This window comes from Benincasa hispida, chromosome 11, assembly GCF_009727055.1.
Source record: "Benincasa hispida cultivar B227 chromosome 11, ASM972705v1, whole genome shotgun sequence".
In the NCBI taxonomy this organism is placed as follows: domain Eukaryota; kingdom Viridiplantae; phylum Streptophyta; class Magnoliopsida; order Cucurbitales; family Cucurbitaceae; genus Benincasa; species Benincasa hispida.
The window spans coordinates 40203131-40230430 of record NC_052359.1 but is presented as its reverse complement, the minus strand read 5'-3'; the positions used below and the strand labels follow the sequence as shown (position 1 = coordinate 40230430).

The following is a 27300-nucleotide window of genomic DNA, read 5'->3' as shown; positions in this document are numbered from 1 at the left end:
TACAAAGGCTCTCACGGCTAAATGTTTGAGGGTCACCTTGGAGAGTCTGGAACTGCGGACATACGGCATCTTGTCTAGGCAAGTGGGAGATTGATACTTGGGGTATGCCCCTAGTTTATTGTATATTGTACATATTTTATATTATTGTTGTACATTAGTCTCCCGAGGCATTAGGACAAGTGGGAGATTTTGAGATTGGTGTCCTAAATTCTCCCGGAGTCTCATTGTATGTAATTATACACATTGTTCTATGAATAAAATAAATGTTATTTCATTCTGGCATTTTACTCATATCCAATAAATAAAGCTCCATGGTTATCTTATGTAACTGAAACATGTATATGTGATAACAAGTGAATCATGCCTTAAGTGATACCTAAATAGGTTTGTAGTATACAACCCGCTTTGTAAAGGTTTGTAAGTGTTGTAAACTACTACAGATGGTAGATCCTGACTATTCATGTGAAGACATGCGAGTAGGGGTGTCCTATACAAAGAGTTTGTATAAGACCAGACCACGAGAATAAAACTAGACTCTATATATAACGCCGTTGATACTGGAGACTTACATCTCACCTAAACGACCATAGGTGACACGATCTCAATCCTGAGTGTTTTGGGAACTCCTGCCTTTGAGGGCAGTCCTTTGATTAGTATGGGTGGGAATGGCCAGATTTCCAACTCAACATGCCTACCTATTTGGCGACTTATCTGATATGGGAGTTGGGAACACACTTACACAAGATGGAATTCACTAATTCCCCGAAGCAGGGGTAAGTAGAGAAATTGCTCCCTTAAGGGATGATTCCGGGGCTTGAACATAGTGACCACAACTTCAATTTTGGAAGAGAAGATTCAGTCATAGTAGGACTGTGACTTATGTTCATTAGAGGATTCAGTGGTACTTAAGGAGTTAGATGTAACTACAGGGGCATAACAGTTATTGGCCGAGTTGTACTTATGAGCGGTCTGTGAAGGGTTGTTGTACTGTTGATTGGTTAAGATGGACACATAATATATATGTGGTAAGGAGAGTACAACTATCGATCTTTAGTGGAGTGCCTGGCAGTTAAAGGATGGTGGATCCTGTGACTAAAGAGTTTAATTAGTTATTCACGTACCGTTGGAGCTTCGAGCTATAGGTCCATAAGGTCTCTTTGGTAACTCAATGGATTCAAGTCGAGAATCAGTTCTTGGTGTTGATTTGAAATGTTCAAATTGACAAGAGGTAGTTCGATTATATATGATATGATCGGTATGAGGTATATCACGTGGAGGATTAATGTAAATGAGATTTACATTAAGTGCCATGTAATAGAAAAAGAGCTATGGTTTATATGTTTCATAAGATGAAATATTAAAGCTATAGGTTATAAATATATTATGGTAAGTTAATTATCATTTATATTTATAATAATATTAATTATTGGATAATTATCTATTTTTCTCTAATAATCAATTGAGTGGGAGGTTATTGGTGGTTTCATGATAATCGTGAGATAAAAAGAAAATGTTTTCCTAATTTAAAAAAGAAAAGAAAATAAAGAAGTTTTGAGAATTCCATTCCCGGAAAATTCTCTCGGTGAAGTTGTCAAGTAAATCAGATTTACTAAGCGATAACTTGGAGTTAGCTAAACGATTGTGGAGTGTTCTTACACGATAGACACTCAACTAGACGATGAGCTAAATGATCACATAGCTTTTGCTAGATGATCACATAGCTTTTCCTAAACGATTGAGCATCGACCTATACGATAGGTTGTTCCAACTCCCACTTGTTCAATCGTTTACACGATTGTGGTTCCTTCAGTTTTTTGCCTCAAACCAAGTCCACACAAAGCCCACCCTCTAGTTTCTCACACCGAGAATACCAATTTAACCTTCTTGGTGGTGTCATACTCAACTCGACACTGTCGAGGTTCTGTGGAGGCCGTTTGCGATGTTTGTGACCTTGGCAATCGCTTAGTTCGAGTGCGCGGTGATCGTGCAGTGTTGCAGTCTTGTTGGACGAACGTTCGTGTGTCTGTGTTCCTGTGATTGAGTGTTCGTGATCAAGGAACTTGAAGATGAGTCTACAAAGGTTTATTGATTCTTCCCTTGATCTGTAGTAAAGCATGCTGTAATTTTTATTTTATGCATAACCGTATGTTTCTTTGTGATTGTAATTGTAAAGTTCATATACGATTGAAATTTGGAAAGATCCTTCCGCTACTCATGGAAATCCTCGTGTTCGATTTCCTTCACCTTTAAGCCGTTGTTGAGTGATCATTTAACCTAAATTGGAAGATCATTTAATTAAAGTCGAGAAACCGTTTAATTAAAGTTAGAGGATCGTTTAATAAAGCGATGGGTGGTCAATTTCGTTAAATTAAGTGAACTCTAAACCATTTTTTAACGGCTGAATAGAAAATTCAACATGCATTGAAGGAAACAAGTAAAATACCTTTCGGATCATGAGAATGGTGGTGGAAAATGTGTAGTAACAACCGGTGAGTAGTGAAGAACTTATCGAAGATGAAGTCGAATAGGAAGAAGAGTTGGGAGAAAATTGAGATAAAAAATCAAGAATGTGAGAGACAGTGAACGCTCCCTTAGTAAATTGATGGAGTAGGCATCCGACTTCAGTTGTATTGTTTGGTTTTAAAGAGCGGGGGTATAACTGGTATTTCACATTGCAAATTTTGCTTTTTGGGTTATTTTGTGGCATTTTTAATAATAAGCAAGTTTTTAGAAAGAGGTCAGTCATAGAAGAGTATAAAGATTTTAGTTAGGGGATTTGCAATGGACAACAATTCAAGAATAAGGTTTTACAGCCATGTCTCCTACCTTTGAGATTTTACATATATGGGTAAAATATGCAAATTTTTTAGTTTTGATATTTAATTTTATGAAACTCTAAAATTGCCCTATAACAATTTTCAATTTGGATCTGAAACATTGTTGATCTCTCTCTCAATTTCTCCATTGGCTCAAGCTTTGCTTGTGGAGAAACTCTACAACTGCGACTAGCACGACCCATCATCTTATTCGTTTGAAGAAAGCCTCAGGTTAAATCCATTGATATTTGTACAAAATTTTGTGCCCTAAGATGGTCGGGTGGCCAAAACTAGAATCTGATAGCATTATTTTGTAGCATAAATCCATCCAAGCTCAATTTCTTTTCAGATCAATTGAAAAGATTACTTTCAAATCTCTTATGCTGCTTTGTTTGATTTCGATCATACAATGAAACATGTATTTTTGATATGTAGAGCCAATAATTCCCTGTTGACCAACTGAATTTTTTGCCAATAATGTTAGGTTTTATACTACTCTATTAAGGCAATGATTTTAATCCTTATCACGAGTAATGCCCCATTAGGTTTTCAATTTGAGTTAAATTATATAAAGCCTTGTGTAGGGGTACTTTTTTTCTTTTCTTTTTAATGGTTTCAAATGTTAAAGAGGCAGAATAGGGAAGAAGAAGAGTCAACAGCCTCTGAGATTAATATCAATTTCTATTTTCTTGCTTTATGTTTTTGTATATATTACATTGTGTGGAGGAGCTCATATTATATACACTGAGTGAGCAAATAAGGATAAAAGAATAAAAGAATCTTGGCAGTAAATATCAGTAGACAGTTGCAATGGATTTGATATTTTGGATGAAGAAAATCCACGGTGGAAAGAGGATCCAGGTTAGCGATGCTATGGTGCCTAATCAACTGCTAATTGTGTTTGGTACTTATCCTCAACGTCCCCCCCTCAAGCGAGAGGGTAAAGTGTTTAACCCGAGCTTGCTTTATAAGTATGTGAATTGATCATGAGGGAGAGCTTTCGTTAGACAGTCGACAAGTTGTTATTGGAAGGAACATACTTTACTTCTAGGAATCCTCGAAGAACTTGATCCCTAACAATGTGCACATCAATTTCGATGTGCTTGGTTCAGGCATGGAAGATAGGATTGGCGGCCAAGGCACCAGCACCGATGTTATCACACCATAATATGGTACACCAAATGGGAAAAAGCCAATTTCAGAGAGTAAATTGCATACCCATGTGATTTCAACAGCAACATGAGCAAGGGCTCGATATTCGGATTCAGTACTCGATCGAGCCACAACCATTTTCTTTTTGGATGACTAGAAGATGAGGGTTGAGCCAAAAAAGAAGCAGTAGGCAACTGTGGATTTACGATCATCAAGATTGAAGGCCAGTCAGCATCTGAGAAGGCAGTGATCGGTTGTATAAGGAGACCATGATGTAAAGTGCCTATAAGATACCGAAGTACTCGTTTTACTGCTGACCAATGGACGTCCGTAGGGGCTTTGAGGAATTGGCTAAGCTTGTTAACGACGAATGCAATGTCAGGTTTGGTGTTTGTAAGGTATTGAAGAGCACCTACTGTGCTTCGATAGGGAAGAGGATCGGGAAGAGAATGCCACTATTTATTGAGAGGAGAGAACCAGGGGCAGCTGGGGTTAGACACAGTTTCATATTTTGTAGTTTGAGTTTGGATAGAAGGTCTGCAATTTATTGAGATTGATTAAGGTGAAGTCTAGAAAGAAGGTAGGTTATTTAAATGTCTAGGAAGTAGTCGATTCAACCAAGGTCTTTGAGCGAGAATTTAGAGTTCAGAATGGAGATAAGATGGGTTATTTGAGCTGGATCACTACCGGTAATAATGAGGTCATCGACATATACTAACAGAAGAATGATAGTTGTGTTAGTGCGAAAGTATTAGAGAGAGGTATCAAGGGTGCTTACTTGAAAACCAGACCTGCGGAAGAAAGTTTTCAGTTCATCGTTCCATGCCCTTGGGGCTTGTTCGAGACCATATATTGCTCGACTGAGCTTGCAGACATGATGAGGAAATGAAGGATTTTCAAAACCTGGGGGCTGGGTCACATATACTGTTTCTTTCAATGAGCCATTTAAGAAGGCGTTGTTAAAGTCGATCTGTTAAAGTGCCCAACTGTTTGATACTGCCAGGAAAAGAACTATGTGAATTATGGAAGCCTTAGCAATCAAACTGAAGGTGTCAAAGAAGTCAAGGCCAGGGTGTTGATGGAAGCCTTTGGCAACAAGGCGGGCTTTGTGCTATTGAACAGACTCATCAACATTTCGTTTAAGTCTGAAAACCCACTTGCAACCAATAATGTTTTGATAAGAGGCTGATGAAACTAAAGTCCACGTTTTGGTTCGGTGCAGAGCTTCAAGTTCGGCCACCATGGTTGAGCGCCACTGAGGAACAACTAAGGCATGAGTAACAATCGTGAGTTCAAATAGGATGTGTTGATTTATCCTGCGATGTAAGGATATGTGGATGTGATGATCATGCAAGTTTTCCTAACAAAGCCTAAGTATAAGCCTTCTTAGGGTCCTGGTAAGTCCAGGGTCGAATACAACGATGAAAGGGTGGTGTTATAACAAGTATGCGATGAAAGAGTTGAGAAGAGATCTAGCTAGCATTTCTTAAGATTTTGTACAAGTCATGCGATCATGCTATACACAAATATTAAGTACTACATTTCTCAATGCATAATGCCAAATTTCCTATTTCTAGGATGCATGCAATGTGTATGGAATGTAGCAGATAGAACTTATTTCTAAGTCTCTACTCTTGCTTATGCGATCTAATCTGACTCTCTCAAGCCTAGATTCTGTCTTTAGACTACTCTCTCAAGTACTCCAAATGATGAATGAAGCATACATAAGACAAGATGGTCACATAAAGTGCATAGCTTAAGTCATGCCAGCTAAGTACTTCTCAACCCATTCACAAATTTAGTTACTCATGTATGGTGTGAAGAGACTGAACATAAATCAAAATGAAGTTTCCATTTGCAAATAAAGTGTTGAGTACAAAACAATAAATGGAGTAAGAAGTATCAAGCCATATAAGCAATGCCTTGCTTCCTCTGTTTTTTTACACTACTCTTATCACTTCAACTCTTTCCCGAATCGTAGAATCTTGCTCTCACAAGGGTTGGGTGTCTCTCCTTCGTGTTGTTTCCGACAGTCTCTCGACCTTTCCGAAAATTAATTTCATCTCAAGAATTCCCTTCTTTCCGCTTTGCCTCGCCTTCTCACGCGCTCTCTCTGGTTTGGTAACATTGGGTATTTATAAACTTCTAGGCGAAGCAGTTCTTCTCACTGTTGTGCCGTCTGAAAGTCACCTGAAGTCACTAGAAGTCACCGAAAGTTCAATGTATTTGCAACGGTATTGTCTTCAACGGCCGTCAACTGTATTTCTGAATTGACCGTTATCAGCTTTACATCCTATCATGTTTCATTATGTTGTCTCCTTTATGTAAGGTTTTTACGCGATCATCTTTGAGGTACTCTTGGATCGCAAACTCAAATGCGCCATTGCATTGTACCCTTGGATCGTAATTTCAGATGCGCTATCGCATTGTACCTGCAAGAATAACGCAATTTAACTGTTTTTATGCGATGAGCATTAACGATCGCAATTTTCTTTTAGTTTGGCGCATTCAATCGTAATATTACTTATTTTACTGTCGCTTTCTCCCATTGTTTTAATAATTTGAGCTTTAATAACTTGTATTTCTACTAGTTATCACATCCCCAAATTTAAAACAATGTTTGCCCTCAAGCATAAACTAAAGATTTCTCAAAATTTCAATCGCCTTCACCCTGCCTAGGCTTCTCATGATGCCTTATTCAAATGGCTGAATCGATGCCTTATTAATTTCTATCCTAATCTCTTCGTAAAATATTTCTAACTTTTATGGACTATGAGCTTAATCTTCAAAAATTTTTTTGCTCATTTCTCAAGACATTGCATGATTTATATCAAATTTTATGAAGTCGGGGTGTTCAAGTGATTTTGGCCTTCACATGATTCAGATATTCGTTTTGTGATCTTGCGCTGATCCGAGTGCTCAGCCTTCATTTTGGCTTGCCCCCATGGGTGTCATGTGGACATCCAACTACGAGCGAGGCACTCTTTTCAGTCAAAACTCATGCCCATCTCTTTATTTGGTAGCAGAGTTGCGATCACTTAGCTTCTGCGTTGATCACGATTCCCATCTTCTTTTTGGCTTTCCCCACGAGTGTCATGTGGACATCCAACTACGAGCAGGATCCGATCTCAATGTTTATGTATTATTTCTCTCTCTGTGTCTTTCTTTAAATTGAAAATCTAAAAAATAGCAAGGCTGAAATAACACCCCCCCCCCCCAAAAAAAAAACAAAAAAAAAAAAAACTTTAACACGAAGCAATTCCTCATTGCTGAAGACGAAACATTCATGCGATGGATTCGAAAAATTTTGTAAAATAGTTTTGAAGTAAAGCTGGTAGACCACTAAATTTAGAATGTTTTGTGAATCGATTGTCCTGAAATTAATCTGATGCTAGTTCATGCGGTAAGAAAAGAAACATATATTTCATCATTGAAGTCATAATGGGCAAAGGATGAATGCGACGACCAAATTAAGTAATATTCATAATTGAGCCAAACGAGAGAGAATGTGATAGTTGAATTCAACAATATTAAGTTGAAAGTGAGAAGTACAACAATTTAAATAAGTATGAGGATAAGAAGGACAACCCCCAAATTTAATTTTTCACCCGCAATATTATGATCGCATCCTTTCTTGTGATGGGCTTATATATATATATATATATATATATATATTATATATATATATATATATATATATATATATATATATAATATATATATATATATATATATATATATATATATTGAAACTCAACCGATTGCATTTACTCCGTCGCATTCGTTTATTTGTGATCAAAATGATGAATAAAAAGATTAGAGTACGAAAAAAGAGTCGCAAATCGTAAAGAGTATAAATATCAGAATAGTAAACTAGACTCTTGAAAGAAAGAAAGAAAAGGATACTCAAAAGGATATGCTTCCGTCCCTGATGAATGTTATGCCTCTCATCATCGCAGAGACTAAGTGTTTCTTTGTTTTTTTTTTTTATTCTGGCTTCCTCAAGTCAAATGGAGGTTTTTTCACGTTGGAAATCTCCTCCATGATATCTCCACTCTTTGTCCATCACTTTAAATGCATTGGTCCCATCTTTGTTGGTCAATTCCACCACTCCATGCAGGAATACTTCCTTGATTATGAAAGCCCGGACCAACGCGACTTCAGTTTTCCAGGAAAGAGACGTAGCCTAGAGTTGAATAGTAATACCCTTTGACTTGCCTTGAAGCTTTTCTCGCAAAGTCACTTATCATGCCATCGCTTGGTGCATTCTTTGTAAATTTTGGAATTCTCATATGCCTGTAATCTCCACTCGTCCAGCTCTAGTAGCTAAAGTTTTCTCTCTTCTCCTACAGCCTTAAGATCAAAGTTAAGTTTCTTAATTGCCCACATCGCTTTATATTCTAGTTCCAACGACAGATGACAAACCTTTCCAGACAACAACGTATATGGTGACATACCTATGGGTGTCTTATAAGCAGTTTGATATGCCCACAAGGCATCATCCAGTTTCATGGCCCAATCTTTCTGCGATGGGTTCACCACCTTCTCTAAGATTGATTTGATTTCCTTGTTAGAAACTTCTGTTTGCCCGTTTGTTTGGGGGTGATATACAGTGGTGATCTTATCGTGGACATTATATTTGATCAACAATTTATGAACAATACGATTCATAAAGTGGGTCTCGTCATCACTTATTATGGTACGTGGGGTGCCAAAACGAGTGAAGATGTTTTTCTGCAAGAACTTAGAGACAATTGCTGCATCGTTTGCAACGCATGAAACAACTTCAATCCATTTGGAAATATAGTCGGCAGCCAATAGAATGTATTTATGACCATTTGACGATGGAAATGGTCCCCATGAAATCTATTCCCTAAACGTCGAATAGCTCTACCTCCAATATGTTGTTCATTGGCATCGCAATTTTTTTTTTTTTCTGAAATGATTCCAGTGCATTGGCACTTATCGCATTTCATGGAGTATTTTCGTGTGTCCTTAAACAGAGTGGGCCAGTAATACCCATATTGCAAGGCTTTTGTTGTTGTGTGCTGTCCACCGAAATGCCCTCCATAAGATGATTCATGACATTGAAACAATATGTGATGAAAAGAAGTTTCTGGAACACAGAGTCTCAATATCTGGTCTAGTCCTCTTTTGTAAAAATTCGGATTGTCCCAGTAGTAAAATTTGCATGCATGACTAAGCCTTTTCTTTTGATGGGATGTGTAGTTTTGAAGGAATTATTTACAGACCAAGAAGTTGACAATATCTGCATGCCAGGGTAGTTCTTGCTCATCAGGAAATGAGGAGTTCATCTCTGACTAGACGCGATCCACTTCTAGATTCTCTAATAATGATAAATGGTCAGCGACCTGATTCTCTGTTCCCTTTCGGTCGATTATTTCCATATTAAATTCTTAGAGTAAGAGAACCCATCAGATTAGTCTAGGCTTTGCATCTTTTTTGGTCATCAAATATCTTATCGTCGAGTGGTCTGTGTGGATTATCACTTTTGACCCATATAAGTAACGTCTGAATTTTTCAATCGCAAAAATTATCGCTAAAAGTTTCTTCTCGATGGTGGTGTAATTCGCCTGCGTGGAGTTTAATGTTTTGCTAGCATATGCGATGGGGTGCAACATTGTCTTTACTTTTTGTGCTAAGACTGCCCCCATCGCATATCCGCTGGCATCACACATCAGCTCGAATGGCCTTGTCCAATCGGGTTCGATTAGANCAAAAATTACCGCTAAAAGTTCCTTCTCGGTGGTGGTGTAATTCGCCTGCGTGGAGTTTAATGTTTTGCTAGCATATGCGATGGGGTGCAACATTGTCTTTACTTTTTGTGCCAAGACTAGCCCTATCGCATATCCGCTGGCATCGCACATCAGTTCGAATGACTTTGCCCAATCGGGTGCGATCATAATTGGCGCTGTAGTCAAAGCGTCCTTTAGTATTTTGAATGCAATGAGGCAGTGTGAATCAAAATCAAAAGGTCTATCAGCTTCCAACAACGCATTCAAAGGGATTTTGGAAAAGTCTTTCACAAACCTTCTGTAAAATCCCGCGTGTCCTAGGAAACTCCTAAAAGCTTTCACATTCGCTGAATGTGGAAGTTTTTCTATAGCTTTAATTTTTGCTTTGTCCACCTTTAACCCATTCCTTGAAACCTTGTGCCCAAGCAGAAGTCCTTCTTTGACCATAAAATGACACTTTTCCCAGTTCAACACCATATTAGTTTCTTCACATCTTTTCAATATTCTCTCTAAGTTTTGCAGATAAATTTCATATGTTTGCCCATAGACTGAGAAATCATCCATAAAGATTTCAACTGAGTCTTCAAGGTACTCAGAGAAGATCGCTATCCTACACCTTTGAAACGTATTGGGAGCATTACATAATCCAAAAGGCATGCGACGAAAGGCGAACGTTCCATATGGACATGTGAACGTGGTGTTTTCTTGATCCTTTGGTGCGATCATAATTTGGTTATAGCCTGCTACCCATCAAGGAAGCAAAAATAATCATTTCCCGCTAATCGGTCGAGCATTTGATCAATGAAAGGCAGGGAAAAATGATCTTTCTTTGTCGTCGCGTTGAGTTTCCTGTAGTCCATACAAATCCGCCAACCCGTGACAGTCCTCATAGGGATCAATTCATTGTTTACGTTAGGAACTACTGTCATCCCACCTTTTTTGGGAACACATTGCATGGGGGTAACTCGCGTACTATCTGCGATAGGGTAGATAATGCCAACATCTAACCATTTGATGATTTCTTGGTTAACAACCTCTTTCATCACAGGGTTCAGTCTGCGTTGAGGTTCTATCAAGCCTTTCTGATTTTCTTCAAGTCGGATTCGATGCATACAATACGTCGGGCTAAGACCTTTAATGTCTGCGAGCGTCCATCCAATTGCTCTAATATATTTCTATAGAACACTGAGCAACGCAGTTTCTTTTTCTTTAGGTAACGCAAAGGATATGATGACTGGTAAGGTTTCATTCTGGCCGAGAAATACGTACTTCAAGTGGGTTGGTAAAGTTTTTAGTTCCACTATAGGTTGTTGCTCTAAAGAGGGCTTCTGTGCTTTTCTTTCTTCACCTAAATTCAACATTTCTTCATTCTTCAATATATCTGTTATTGCATGGCAAGTCTCTATGGATGTTGCCGCATACTCTCTTTCTTTATTTTCTTCCTCGGACTCCCAATCTTCAACGCAATGTGTTCATCATCGGAATCTGATAAGCCTTCCTTATTTGGAAACTTCATTGCCTTAATAATATTGAACCTGAGCTTCTTTCTGTTGATGCTCATTGTGATTTCTCCCTTGTGTACATCTATTTGAGCACGACCAGTAGACAAGAATGGTCATCCTAATATGATTGGAACATCTTTATCCACCTCATAATCTAAGATAATGAAGTCTACAGGTAGAATGAATCTGTCTATTGTTACCAAGACATCCTTTAATTTCCCCTCAAGGTGCACCAAGGATCTACCAACGTGTTGAAGAGTCACCGTTGTGGGTGTTAGCTGTCCTACATTCAATCTTTTGAAGAATGAAAGGGGCATTAAGTTTATGCTTGCCCCAAGATCGCATAATGCTTGACCAATATAGATTCCTCCTATTGAGCAGGGTATTGTGAAACTACCTAGGTTGCGCATCTTTGGTGGGATTATAGCATTAGATTCTTGTGTCAATGCCACCATGGCGAATCTGTTCGTGCTTCTCTACTTCAAGCCAATGTCCTTAAAGAATTTGGCATACACCGACATCAATATTTTCAAGAAGCGATGATACTGGCCTTCATCGTTATGTTTCTGTTTTAGTCTTTGAGGAAATAGAGGTAGCTGTACTTTCAATGTTTCATGGTCTGGAGGCTTAAAGATGATCGCATCTTCTGGTTCCATAGTTTCAGACTCCTTTGATTCAGTCTATGATAGCGGTTTCTTTGATTCAATCGCAGGTTGCTCCTTTGACTCAGTCTTGCGAGGCACCTTTCTGACTTCTATCGTCGCCTTTCCACTTCTTAGGGTAACTGCTTGGCTGTGTTCTTTCCTTGTATTCCCTGGATTGCGTGGAAGCTCAGTTGAGCTAGGCAATGTCCCTTGGGCTCTGTTCTTTAGCTCTCCCACAATTTGTCCTATTTGAATTCCCAAATTGCGGATGGATGTAGCTTGGTTGTGAAGGACTGTTTCATTCTTTTCGATGTATTGATTTAAAAGGTTTTCCAGGGATGATGGGGATGGTGTTTGAAAGCTACTAGCTTGTTGTTGCTATTGTTCATTAATTCTATGGAAAAACCCTGGTGGTCCCTCTCTCTAAGCTACAGGCTGACTACCTTGTTATTGGTTATTCTTCCAAGAAAAATTAGGGTGATTTTGCCCCCCCCCTAGGTTGTAAGTGTTTGAAAAAGGATTGTTTTTGACAAAGTGAATTGATTGAGGATTTCGTGGACATTCCTCAAAAGAATGCGATTCTTCACATACGATACAGCTGGTGTTTGTTTGCTCTATCGCATTAACTTGCCCATTTCGAGTTCCTGAATTGTTTATTGTGATGCCTTGCAACAAGTTTATCATCGCATTCATCTGATTTTGTAATGATGCGATGGCACCATTAGTCACATTATCTTCTCTAGGCTTCGTTCTTTGATTGCTTCGTGATTTTTCGAGATGCGATCAAGAATATTCTTTGCTTCATCATATGTTTTATCCAGTAGACCTCCTACTGCTACCGCATTGGCAACTGTCTGCGATGCAGAGTTGAGTCCATGATAAAAAATCTCTATTTGGAGGCAATCTAACAATCCATTGTGTGGGCAGTCGCGTACTAGTCTCTTAAATCTCATCCATGCATCATTGAGCGATTCATCTTCTTCTTGTTCGAAATTGGTGACCAATTTCCTCCTTCTGGCATTTTCTGTAGAAGGAAAATACTTCTTCATAAACTTTTCCACAACTTGCTCCCATGACGTTATCTTTCCTAGTTCGAGAGAGTAAGCCCATTTTCTTACTTTATCGCATAGTGAAAATAGAAATAATGTGAGTTGAACCTCTTCTGGGGAAATATTAGGGAACACAAAAGTGTTGCAAATTTTAATAAAGCTTCGTAGATGGGCGTGCGGATCTTCACCACGCCATCCTCCGAACTGTCCTGTTGTTTGTATCATTTGTAACATTACTGGCTTCATCTCGAACCTTGATCCATCAAATCTGGTCTCATGCTTCCTCAAGAGGAATCATACAAGTTCGGTGACACATAGTCCTAGATGGGTCTATCACAATCATTTGCTAGTAGGATAGGATTTGTCATCATGTTGTTTTCATTTACTATTCGTTCCTCAGGTTGTTTAACCATTCTGTGAACTATTCCTTGCCGTTTAGGTCTGTTTCTCTACCTTTTGCGAAAAGTTCTTTCGATCTCTAGGTCATACTTGAGCTCAGGAGTATGTCCTTCGCTCATACGACGTTTGCTTCTTCCTTCACAGGTGGAATGGCAATACAACAAATGTTGAAAGCTACGAAGATCAAAGAGGTTTGATGTTAGAGCAATCTATACCGTAATCCCCAGAAACGGTGCCAAAAACTTGATGCGTTGATTTATCATGCGATGTAAGGATATGTGGATGAAATGATCATGCAAGTTTTCCTAACAAAGCCCAAGTATAAGCCTTCTTAGGGTCCTGGTAAGTCCAGGGTCTAATACAGGGATTACTAAATAGATATGTGACGGACTCTCTGATCCTGTTGCGATGGTGATAAAGAAATAGATGGTGATTTAATTTAGATTTTGTAATGCGATGGAATTAAATGCGCAGCGATGAAATGGTGGTGTTATAACAAGTATGCGATGAAAGGGTTGAGAAGAGATTTAGCTAGCATTTCTTAAGATTTTTTACAAGTCATGCGATCATGCTATACACAAATATTAAGTACCACATTTCTCAATGCTAATGCTAAATTTTCTATTTCTAGGATGCATGCAATGTGTATGGAATGTAGCATATAGAACTTATTTCTAAGTTTCTACTCTTGCTTATGCGATCTAATCCAACTCTCTCAAGCCTAGATTCGGTCTTTAGACTAGTCTCTCAAGTACTCCAAATGATGAATGAAGCATACATAAGAAAAGATGGTCGCATAAAGTGCATAGCTTAAGTCATGCTAGCTAAGTACTTCTCAACCCATTCACAAATTCAGTTACTCATGTATGGTGTGGAGAGACTGAAAATAAATCGAAATGAAGTTTCCATTTGCAAATAAAGTGTTGAGTACAAAACAATAAATGGAGTAAGAAGTATCAAGCCAGGTAAGCAATGTCTTGCTTCCTCTGGCTTTTTACACTACTCTTATCACTTCAACTCTTTCCCGAATGGTAGAATCTTGCTCTCGCAAGGGTTGGGTGTCTCTCCTTCGTGCTGTTTCTGGCAGTCTCTCGACCTTTCCAAAAATTAATTTCATCTCAAGAATTCCCTTATCTCCGCTTTGCCTTGCCTTCTCACGAGCTCTCTCTGGTTTGGTAACATTGGGTATTTATAGACTTCTAGGCGAAGTAGTTCTTCTCACTAATGATTGCATGGATGGGCAACATTAATTTTCATACCCTGTTGCGCTGTCTGAAAGTCACTAGAAGTTCAATGTATTTGCAACGGTATGGTCTTCAATGTCCGACAACTGTATTTCCGCATTGACCGTTATCAGCTTTATGCCCTATCATGTTTCATTATGTTGTCGACTTTATGTAAGGTCTTTACGCGATCATCTTTGAGGTACTCTTGGATCGCAAACTCAAATGCACCATCACATTGTACCCTTGGATTGCAATTTCAGACACGCCATCGCATTGTACTTGCACAAAATAACGCAATTTAACTGCTTTTATGCGATGAACATTAGCGATCACAATTTTCTTTTAGTTTGGCGCATTCAATCGTAATATTACCTATTTTACTGTTGCTTTCTCCCATTGTTTTAATAATTTGAACTTTAATAACTTGTATTTCTACCAGTTATCAGAAGGGTCTGTAGATATAGAGGCAGTCCAAACTTTGGGTTGAAAAATGCCAAACTTGCCCCGAGTGATCATGGGATGATTGTTTATGACTGGCTGGGAAGTTGGTTGTGGGACAGGCAAGGGTGAAGGAGGTAGTATATTTTGACTTAGTGATTGGAGTAAATCGGGAGATGAAGGAATTGGGGAGGGACACAGTAGGGATAGAGAGTGTGGGCAAGGGAGCGGGCTTTGGAGAGATGAGTTTGGAAAGGATAGGGGTGATTGAGAGGAGATTGGGTTTGGGTCACTTGTTGGTCGGGTGGGGGAAATTGGGGCCATTTGGGGTGGGCTTGGGGAGGAGGGGTGAGGCACGGTCTATGAGGGTGTTGGGCCCATGGAAAATGCGTTGGATGGGTAGGGTGGTAGGGGCTGAGGAAATCAAGCGGTGATTAGTTGGGTCGGTGAGGTGGGTATTTGGGTCGGAGAGGATCTGAAGCTTAATCGAAAAAGGAAGTCATCTTCGTGGAAGCTAACATGTCGTGGACGATCATCTTGCCATCATCGGTGAGACAGCAAAAACCCTTGTGAATTAGTGAAAGTCCAAGGTAGACACATCGCCGACTGTGGAAACCGAACTTATAGTTCTGATATGGCCACAGATTAGGGTAGCACGCAAAGCCAAAGACTCGTAAGGATGACAGATCCAATGTTGTGTGAAGAAGAACCTCCATGGGGTTTTTATCCTGAAGAATAGGGGATGGAAAAGAGTTAAAAAGCATAGTTGCTGTTTGAAAAGCGTACCACCAGAAGTGCAGAGGCATGTAGGCCTGAGCAAGAATCATGAGATCGGTTTTGACAAGATGACGATGTTTGCATTCAACGCGGCCATTTTGAGCTGATGTATATGGGCATGACATTCTGATTTGAATACCCAGATGGTCACAAATGTGCATAACGATTTTAAATTTGCCACCACCATCCATTTGTAAGATTATGATAGTTTTGTCAAATTGAGTTTGGACAAACGATTTGAAGTTCTGAAAAGCAGAGGCAGTGTCACTCTTCTATTTCAAAGGATATATCCATGTGAATCTACTGAATTCATCAATAAATAGAGTTAATAGCGAAAATCGTCAGTTGATGGCACCGGAGCAGGCCCCCACAGATCAGTATGAACATCAAATGGGGATTTTGCATGTGAGGGGGAAAGAGAAAAGAGAAGGTTATGCATTTTCCCAAACTGAAAAGCTTCACAAAAATCAGTGTTTTCATTATAAAAAATTTTGAAATTACTTCAACCAATTAACTTGGCCAAAATTTTAGGGGATGGATGTCCAAGACATATGTGTAGAAGAGACTTGGATATTGATGTACTCGCAGTGAAGACAGGTAGTGAAGAAGAAGAAGCCGGAGCAGTCGAGCCAACACTTAGGATTGAGGGAACTCTTAACGAAGAGCATCCTTGAGCACGTTCGGATCTTTTTTATTTCATTGTGACTGAAAAACAACACATACATTCTAATAGATAGTTATGTAATTCACCACTAATTAACGGCATGCTTTGATAAATAAAATACAAGGGAATGAGTTCTCATACTAGTTGAAGACTCTCTTCAAACTCGAACTCAACGTAGCAGAAGAATCTCTACACGAACTCTATCGCCCAGTAAATTAGTCGGCTACGACAGCACGATCGTCTACACGAACGACAGCAACACAAACAAGTAAGAAGTGGGGACGACACCACTAAATGAAGCCCTTGGTATTCTCGGAGTGAGAATCCAAATTGTGGTCTTTGGTGAATTTGGTAGAGGTAGGAGGAAAAGTTGATCGTGTAGACAATAAGTAAGTGGGAGAGAAAGCTATTATATAGCGGAGTGTTTATCATTTAGACAAAGCTACACGATCGTGTAGGTTTTACTAAGCGATAGTCTAGTAAAAGATATATGATCGTTTAGAAAATGTGGCACGCTAGGCGATCGTTTAGGAAAGCTAAGCGATCGTTTAGAGAAAGGCATGTGATCGTTTAGACGTTGGTGTGCAATCGTTTAGACGATGAGACTCTATCGTATAGGCTCTCAGGTAAGTGATCAAGACGTTTCCACACCGATTACGATTTTTTCGAACTTTTTGCCAAATGAAACAAATTTTCATTTTATTCTTTGGTTACCATAACCGAATACGGCTTCTCCCACTAACGCACGATTGAGGAGAGTATTTTGGCCAATTATCTCATAATTAACCAATTTAATAATAAATGAATATATTCATATTATATTCTTACCCTATAGTTTGATATCACATATCTACTATAGTAATTTCTCCTCCACTTGATATAAATCATATTTATATCTAATTTCCTCCAAAAATAATGTATCTCATACATTTAGCCAATTATATCATATATAATTAACCAGTTCAATTATATCATATATAATCGACCTCCCTCTTGTCAATTTGAACATTTCAAACTGACCTAAACACTGATTCTCGACTTTATCCAAGCTACCTAGGGGACCTTATAGACCTGTAGCTCGAAGCTCCAACAGTACGTGAATAGCTGACTAAACTCTTTAGCCACGAGATCCACCACCGTTAACTGTTAGGCCTTCCACTAAAGACCCACAGCTGAACTCTTCTTACCACATATATATTTCTATGTCCATCGGATATAACCAATCATGAGTACAATGATCCTTCACAGATGCTCATAAGTATAGCTAGGCTAATTTACCGTTTTGCCCCTGTAGTTACATTTCACTCCTTAAGTACCACTAATTCCTCTAATGAATAATACAACATAGTCCAACTATGTGTGAACACCTCTCGGGCCAAGAGAAGGTGTGTGGCGCCACATTGTTTTAGCCTTAGAATCAACCCTTAAGGGAGCTATCTATCTACTTACACCTGCCTTGAGGAAGGAGTGAATTCCATCTTGTGTAGCTGAGTTCCCAACTCCTAAATTAGACGAATCCCCAAATATGGTAGGTTTGAATCGGTGACCTGGCTACTCGCACCTATAAAAATAAAAGGATTGCCCTCAATAGCAGGAGTTCCCAACTCACTTAGGATTGAGGTCATATTACCTATGGTCATCCTAATGAAGTGAAGTCTCTATCATGAACGATATTATATAACGAGATGTTAACACTTCGTGGTCAAGTCTATACAAACTCTTTGTATAGGACGCCCCCGCTCGCATGTCCCCTACACGAATGATCAGGATCAGACCATCTGTGACAAGTAACAACACTTGTGACCATTCCACAAAGCGGGCCGCATCTATGGCATTACCAGGATAAGGTTTCTCTCCTATATCCATATACTACAAACCATTTTGGTTATCACTTAAAACATGATCCAGTTGTATGTCACCACATACATGCTTAAGTTACATACAGATAACCAGGGATTTTATGTTTATTGGTTACTGGTAAAGCAAATAAAACATACAACTGAGCAAAAACAAGATGTGAAGTAAATATCATATATTATACAACACAAGCATTCGTACAAACAGTTTACAAACTACAGGACACGAGAATTTAGAGCATCAACCCCAACAATCTCCCACTTGTCCTAAAGCAAAGTGGGGTGTACATGAAACTAGTACAAAAAAATAAACTAGGGTATAAAAGCCCAGTACAAGAAAATCTCCCACTTGCCTTAGTTCAGCCGCGGGTGATCCTGTAGACCCATGCTCTGAAGGTGACCCTCAAACACTGCAGCTATGAGAGCCTTCCTAAACGGGTCAGCAATATTGTGCTCCAACGCAATCTTCGTGATGATCACATCCCCTCGATACATTATCTCGCAGATCAGATGATACTTCTGCTCTATGTGTTTGCCGCGCCTGTGACTTCTAGGCTCCTTGGAGTTCGCCATTGCCCCATTATTATCACAATAAAGGGTAATGGGCCTAGACATATATAGAACAACTTCCAGTTCTGTCAAGAACTTCCTGAGCTAGATGGCTTCCTTAGCAGCTTCACAAGCCGATACGTACCCACCTCCATAGTGGAGTCGGCATGCATGATAACGGCAGAATGCACGTTATCATAATACTAAGTCTTAAATAATGTTGGATTGCGTTGATGAAATATGCTAAATTGCATCCATTAAGCATAATTTCTATAATATTGCGGTCGCATGCGTCCAACGCATTAGAGCAATTGATCTTTACATTTTGTGCCCAGAATATGTGTTAACACAATGCAGAGATTGCAATCATAGAATTACATTGGTCGAGCGCAACTTCAACGCAAGACTTTGCGTTCATTGTTGCTCGCAAACATTCACCCAAAAAGAATCACCGCAACTTGGTCAGCACAACATGGTGAGCGCATCCGGGTGAAAGGACAATTAAGAGCGATGGGACAGAAAGCTGACGGTAGTTAGATCCAAATTAAGTTGACAGCCGATAATAGTCACGAAGTACATTCAGCTTTATCGGTGACAATTATCTAGCGCATTAGTCAGGAATTAAAGTTGTCCCATCTATACAATCGGGAGAGAGAAGCCGTCTCTCAACATGGAAACTCTATAAATACCAAGTACATTCTTCAGAGAAAGGGTTAAGCAGTCGATTACTTCATCATCTTACAAGTTCACGTCTCTGTCCATAGTCTTTTTTCATTTTAAGGCGGACGTGAGGAAGAAGGTGTGCTGATAGATCATTCCGGCAAGCTTAGGAAAGCACCAGAAGCTCCAAGACAGAGAGAGGGCCGATGCTTGCAGAAGCGGGAATATTTGTAGATCGGAATAGAGATTCAGTGTAAAAAGCCTTGGTCAGCAAGGAATTTCTACCAGGCTCTCAACCTTTATTTTTCATTATCATTTTGTATTCAACTCAGTTATAAGAATGGAATGTCTTTCTCTATATCTGTTCACTCTCTGTAATTCACGCATGAGTAGCTAAATTAGTTGAATGGGTTGAGAAGCATTTAGCTAGCACAACTAGGGAATCTTCATTCTTTACGATTATCTTGTTTATGTATGCTTCATTCATCTATTAGAGATACTCGGAAGGGTAGTCTAAGGACAGGATCTAGACTTGGGAAGGTCAGGTCAGAATCTAGGTTTGGAAGAACCAGATTAGAATGCATAAATGAGAGATAGGCCCTAAGAAATGAGCACTATTTGTTATTAATGTATCGCATGCATCTTAGCGATAAGATACGATTGTATACGGTCACCTTGCTTCCATGCATTTTGCATCAACGCATAGGACAAGAGTAGAGTCTTAGGAATAAGCTCTATGGACATTTTGCATTCAACACATGCGTCCTAGACCTAGGAGCATCGTATTTACATTGGGAAATGACTTGCTGTGCATAGTTGTAACATGATCGTAAAGTTTGACGCATTCCCGAGTAACGCTAGCTAAAGATCTTCTCAACCCGTTCATCGCATACTCATTGCATCTATCAACGCAACTATCTTTCTCAAATCCACCGCCTTTATTTACTTCTTTTTCATCAACGCAACAACACACCCAATACTTTATTTATTTACTTGGTTACCACAAAGTTTTCATAAACATTACCAACGCAATTATTTTCACAAATCCCTATGTTCGACCCTGGACTTACCAAGAAACTCAAAGGAATTTACACTTGAATTCCGCTGGGGAAACTTGAGTGCACAATGTAATCCATCAACGCATATCATCCATATTTCCACTTAACAAAATTAACGCATCAAGTTTTTGGCGCCGTTGTCGGGGACTTCGGCAAAATAGTTGGTAATGGTAATTTTTGTGATTTCTTTACAGAACTCTCAATCTCTAGCGAACTATGACCCAGAGATTGAGAAAACATTTCGAAGAAGACTACGAGATCGACAACAGCAACCACAATCCGATAAAGAGGAGATGGCAGAGCAGCCTGGAGGAGGAACACCAAATGATGGCAAATCCAATTCTGCTGGCAAACGATCGCAATAGGCCTATTAGGGACTATGCATCATCAAACCTCAAGGATTTCTCTCCGGGAACCATAAGGCCTGCCCTCGATGGAAGTAGATTCGAGATGAAATCGGTGATGCTGTAGATGATCCAGACTGCAGGTCAATTCGGAGGAAGGCGTGGCGATGACCCGCACGCCCACCTCCGAAGTTTTATTGAAATTTACAATACTTTTGTGTTCCCGAACATCTCTGCTGAAGAAGTTCGACTAACGTTGTTCCCATTTTCTCTCTATGATCAGGCTAGAAAATGGGCTTATTCGCTCGAACCAAGAGAGATTACTTCTTGGGAGCAGGTAGTAGAGAAATTCATGAAAAAGTATTTTCCACTTATCGAGAACGCAAGATGAAGAAAGCTTATTACAAATTTTGAACAAGATATGGACGAATCACTCAACGATGCCTGGGTGAGGTTTAAAAGGTTGGTCCGAGATTGTCTGCATAATGGGCTACCAAACTGTCTTCAAATGGAAATTTTCTATCACGGTTTGAATCCTGCTTCGCAGACCGCTGCCAATGCGGCAGCCGCTGGTGGTCTACTTGACAAAACTTACGAGGAGACGAAGAATATTCTGGACCGCATCTTCAAAAACCATGAAAACTGGGGGGGAGAGTGACCAGAGATTAATACTCAAAGATTCTGATGTAAATAACGGTGCCATTGTTTCATTACAAAACCAAATGACTGCAATGATGAATTTGATTTAAGGAATGGCGATCAGCAGCCCAACACCGCAAGGTGGGAAAATCAATGCAATAAGTCAAAACATCGCAAGGTGTGCGACTTGCAGTGATGGGCATGCGATGGAAGATTGCCTACAAAATCCACAATCTGTATATTTTGTAAAGAATAATCCCTTTTCAAACACTTATAACCCCAAAAGGAGAAACCACCCCAATTTTTCTTGGAAGAATCAACAACAAAATTTTCAATCTGTGGCGCAAAAAAAAGGGCCACCAGGATTCTTCCAACGCAACAACGGTCAACAGAGCAACCAAGCAAGTAGCTCACAACAATCAACGCAATCTTCTTCTCTAGGGAGCCTATTGAAGCAATATATAGAGAAAAACGAGACAATGCTTCAAAGTCAGGCTACATCCATCTACAACCTTGAATTGCAAATGGGCCAGATTGCGAATGAGCTGAAGAGTCGACCGCAAGGGTAATTGCCAAGTTCCACCAAGCTTCCACGCAACTCAGAGGGATCACGTAAGGAGCAATGTCAGGTTGTGACATTGCGTAGTGGAAAGGCTATGGAGGGAGAAAATAAGGATCAGAGTAGAACAACTTCTATCGCAACTGAGCCCGAGAATGCGGTAACGCAAGAAGAAGAAAGAGAGAATGAAGCAGTGGAACCTGAGGTTGCGTAAACCTCAAAGTCAAATGAAATGGGAATCGTGGAAGTACAGTTACCACCTTTCCCTCAGAGGCTAAGAAAGAAGAAAAATGAAGAAGTACAGTATCAACGCTTCTTATCTATGTTAAAGCAATTACATGTTAACATTCCTTTCAATGAAGCGATTGAGGAAATGTCTGCCTATGCCAAGTTTCTGAAGGACATGGTAACTAAGAAAAGAGGCACTGGAAAATTTGCCACGGTGGCATTAACGCAAAGTTCCAAATCTATTTTTTCACCAAAGATGAGCGATCTTGGGAGCTTCACTATTCGTTGCTCCATAGGAGGACTCTATATTAGGCAAGCCCTATGTGACTTGGGGGCCAGCATAAATTTGATGCCGCTGTTAATCTTTCGACAATTAAATGTAGGGCAACTCATGCCCACATCAGTGACTCTCTAATTGGCTGGTAGATCTCTAGTTCATCCAAAAGGTAAGGTGAAAGATGTGCTGATCACAATTGATAAATTTATTTTGTTAGCTGACTTCATCATTCTAGACTATGAGGCCGAAAAAGATGTGCCCATCATTTTAGGGCGACCTTTCCTATCAATGGGTCGTGCTCAAATTGATGTGCACAAGGGAGAAATCACTTTGAGCATAAACGGATAGAAGCTCAAATTTAAGATAATTCGTGCCATGAAATTCCCAGATGAGGAAGACCTACAGGATTCTGACGATGACCTGAATTTGATTGAAGAAGAAAAGTCTGATGAAGATTGTGAAGAAGAGGATGCCAACACATTCGTAGCTGCCTGCAATGCAATCATAGCAAAAACAAACAAAGAAGAAGGAACGATCGCAACGCAAGAAGAAGAGCCAAAAGAAGAAAGAAAAACAATGCAACCTTCCCTCGTGGAACCACCAACACTTGAACTGAAGACCCTACCAACACATTTGAAGTACGCATTTCTGGGACAGAATGAGAAGTTGCCAGTGATAATTTCCTCTAGCTCAATGCAGATCAAGAGAATGCGTTGATGGGCATTCTCAAGAAACATGTGCGAGCAATTGGCTGGACGCTCACTAATATCAGAGGAATTAGCCCTGCGTACTACATGTACCACATTCGTCTTGAGGACGACCATAAAGCAACTATTGAACATCAATGCAGACTCAACTCTGCAATGAAGGAAGTCATCAAAAAGGTCAAGTGGCTAGATGTGGGCATTATCTATCCCATTGCAGATAGCACGTGGGTCAGCCCCGTGCAATGTGTGCCGAAGAAAGGCGGAATGACGGTAGTCCCCAATGAGAACAATTAATTAATACTGCAAAGTACCATCACTGGATGGCACATATGTATGGACTACCGCAAATTGAATGCAGCCACAAAGAAAGATCACTTTCCTCTGCCATTCATCGATCAGATGCTAGATAGATTAGCAGGGAACGATTTTTATTGCTTCTTGGATGGATATGTCGAGTACAATCAAATCATGATAGCTCCCAAAGACCAAGACAAGACCACATTCACCTACCCATATGGGACATTCGTTTTTCGCTGCATGCCTTTTGGTCTCTGTAATGCATCGAGCACGTTCCAGAGGTGCATGATGGTGATCTTTTCAATTTTTCCCGAAGACTTAGTGGAAATACTTATGGATGACTTCTTTGTTTATGGGAACACTAATGAAGTCTGCCTGGCCAATTTGGAGAAAATTCTAAAAAGATGTGAAGAGACGAACCTGATGCTAAACTGGGAAAAATGTCACTTCATGGTAAAAGAGGGTATAGTGTTGGGACACAAGGTATCCCGAGAAGGGTTGAAGGTAGACAAAGCAAAGATCGACTCAATTGAAAAGTTTCCACCTCGAACCAGCGTGAAGGCTGTGCGAAGCTTCTTGGGGCACGCTGAATTTTACAGACGATTCGTTAAGGACTTTTCTAAAATAGCACGACCACTGAGTGCGTTGATAGAGGCAGACAAAAGGTTTGAATTTGACAACAATTGTCTCAACGCATTCCAAGTTTTAAAAGATGCGCTGATTACCACGCCCGTCTTGATTGCGCCGGATTGGACACTGTTGTTTAAAATCATGTGCGACGCAAGCGAGTAAGCGATAGGAGCCGCATTAGCACAAAAGAAGAAAACTATTTTGCACCCCATCACATATGCAAGTAAAACTCTAAACCCTGCTCAAATCAATTATACCACCACTGAAAAAGAACTCCTGACTGTGATTTTTGCGTTGGAAAAATTTTGGGCATATCTATTGGGAACCAAGGTACTCATTCACACTAATCATTCGACAATCAAATATTTGATGACAAAGAAGGACACAAAGCCGAAGTTGATCAGATGAGTTCTCCTTCAAGAATTTGATATCGAGATAATTGGTTGGAAGGGGACAGAGAATCAAGTTGCAGATCACTTATCCAGACTGGAAAATCCTGAGGTTGACCGCAATGAATCTGAGGTGAGTGTCATGTTCCCGGACGAGCAGCTGTTCCACATAGACGAATTGCCCTAGTATGCAGACATCGTTAATTATTTGGTTTGTGAACAATTCCCTGAAGATTACACCTACCATCAACAAAGGAAGCTCAAGCATGAATGCAAACAGTATTATTGGGATGAGTCGAATCTGTATAGAAGAGGTGCAGACCAAATCATTCAATTATGCATACCAAATGCTGCTCAACAACACATATTGTCATAGTGTCACGATTCGCTATATGGAGGGCACTTTAGAGGGCAACGCACTGCAGCTAAAATTTTGCAAAGTGGATTTTTTTGGCCTTCATTATTTAAGGATGCTACTGACTACGCAATAAAATGTGATCGGTGTCAACGCATCGACAACATTTCATGGAAGAACGCAATGCCAATGAACACTATCTTGGAGCTGGAATTATTTGACATTTGGGGAATTGATTTCATGGGACCATTCCCTCCTTCACATGGCAAGCATTATATCTTATTGACTGTTGATTTCGTTTCTAAGTGGGTAGAGGCAATTGCATGTGCTGCAAGTGATGCGGCGGTAGTCTCCCAGTTCCTCAAGAAAAATATTTTCACTCGTTTTGGCACTCCTTGTACCATCATAAATGATGAAGGATCACACTTTGTCAACCACAATATAAAGAAGTTGTTGTGCAAGTACAATATCCTCCACATGGTGGCCACCGCATAATATTCGCAAACAAATGGCCAGGCTGAAGTGTCCAATTGTGAAATTAAGTTGATACTTGAAAAGGTGGTAAAACCTTCGCAGAAAGATTGGGCGATGAAGCTTGATGATGCGTTGTGGGCATACCAGACCGCATTTAAAATGCCAATAGGTATGTCCCCTTATTCGTTGGTATTTGGCAAGGCGTGTCATTTTCCTTTGGAGCTGGAGTATAAAGTATTGTGAGTGGTCAAGAAACTGAATTTTGATTTGAAGAAAGTAGGGGAAGCGCAAAAACTACAGTTGGTCGAGCTAGAAGAATGGAGGGTCAACGCATATGAGAATGCAAAGATTTATAAAGAGCACACCAAGCGTTGGCATGATAAACGCATATGCGCTAGAAACCTCCAAGTCGGGTAAAAGGTCTTACTCATCAATTCGAGATTGCGGCTCTTCCCGGAAAAATTAAAATTGCGCTAGTCTGGTCCCTTCATCATCAAAGAAATATTTTCATATGGTGTGGTAGAACTGATCACCGAGGATGGTAATCGAACATTTAAAGTTAATGGACAACGAATAAAGGCATATTGCGGAGGAGATTTCCAGTCAGAAACAGTCTCCACAAAGTTGAAAAACCCGGACTATCCTTTACTCAACTCTTGAACATTTAACTCTTCGTCATTTTACTATTATCAGTATTTCACTTATTTTTCTCTATAAAAAAAAAAAATTGTTGTTTTGTTTTAAAATCATTTGACCCTCTCTTTGTCTGTTTACAAGGATTAAGGCACAAGATTACGAAGAAGCAAATGATCTCATTCCATCACCGCAATCCAAAAAAGCAAAGATTTCCGCAAGGATGGATGCATCAATATACAATGCAGACGACATCGCAAAATTTGGGGGTGTACTCTTCCTTATCTTTATTTCAAATTTTGTGCTATCACATTGTATTTTACGTTTTATCACTGCATCCTCCTTAATTACCGCAATCATTTGACAAGTAGATAAATTTAGTAGTTCACCACATGTTGTTTCTTTGCCAAGGATGATTTTAATGATGAAAAATAGGCTTCTACGTCTTTCATATACATCAGAGTGAATTAATCTTAAGATAGTCACCTCAGGAAATATTTCTAGACGTTATGGGTTTGCTAGCTTTCTTTGAAACTCTCTTTACCAGTATTCTATGACCATCGCATGACCTATTTTAATTTCTTTTGGTAATGAGGACATTACCGCATTTTAATTTTGGGGATGAGGTATTTATTTTCAACCTTATTTAATCGCAAAAAGAATGAAGATTCCCTAGTTATGCTAGCTAAAATGCTTCTCAACACCATTCAACTAATTTAGCTACTCATGCTGAATTACAGAGAGTGAACAGATATAGAGAAAAGACAATCCATTTTATAATTGACGTTGCAGTACAAAACATGAAAAATGGAAAAATAAAACGGTAGAGAGCTCTGGTAGCAATTCCTCGTTGACCAAGGCTTTTTACACTGATCTCTATTCTGATCTACAATGTTCCCGTTCCGTAGGTGTGGCCCTTCCTCTCTGTCTTCGGAGCTTCCGGCTGTTTCCCAAGCTTACCAGAACGATTCTATTGGCATACACCTTCTTCTCGGTCCGCTTAAAAATGAAAAGAAAGATATGGATAAGAGACGTAACTTATAAGATGGATGGAAGTAATCCGAGTGTTTAACTCCCTTCTCTGAAGAAGTGCATTTGGTATTTATAGAGTTTTCATGTGAGGCGGCTTCTCTCTCCTGGTTGTACAGATAGACAGCTTTAATTTTCTGATTGGATGCACAGAATATTGTCACCGATAAAGCTAATGTTACTAACTCTCTCT

The 27300-nt window shown here is 39.6% G+C and overlaps 1 long non-coding RNA gene across 2 annotated transcripts in view; it reads left to right on the top strand.

Moving 5' to 3' along the window:
• The window catches only part of LOC120092140, a 64641-nt gene that overhangs the window by 18244 nt on the left and 19097 nt on the right, over positions 1 to 27300 (top strand). The window contains exon 4 of one of the 2 annotated variants that reach the window (XR_005485921.1): positions 26223 to 26354. The exons of the other annotated variant lie outside the window; for it this stretch is intronic. This is a non-coding gene — a long non-coding RNA (uncharacterized LOC120092140). Of the gene's footprint in view, positions 1 to 26222; positions 26355 to 27300 lie in introns of those variants that run through there. 2 annotated transcript variants of the gene reach the window in all.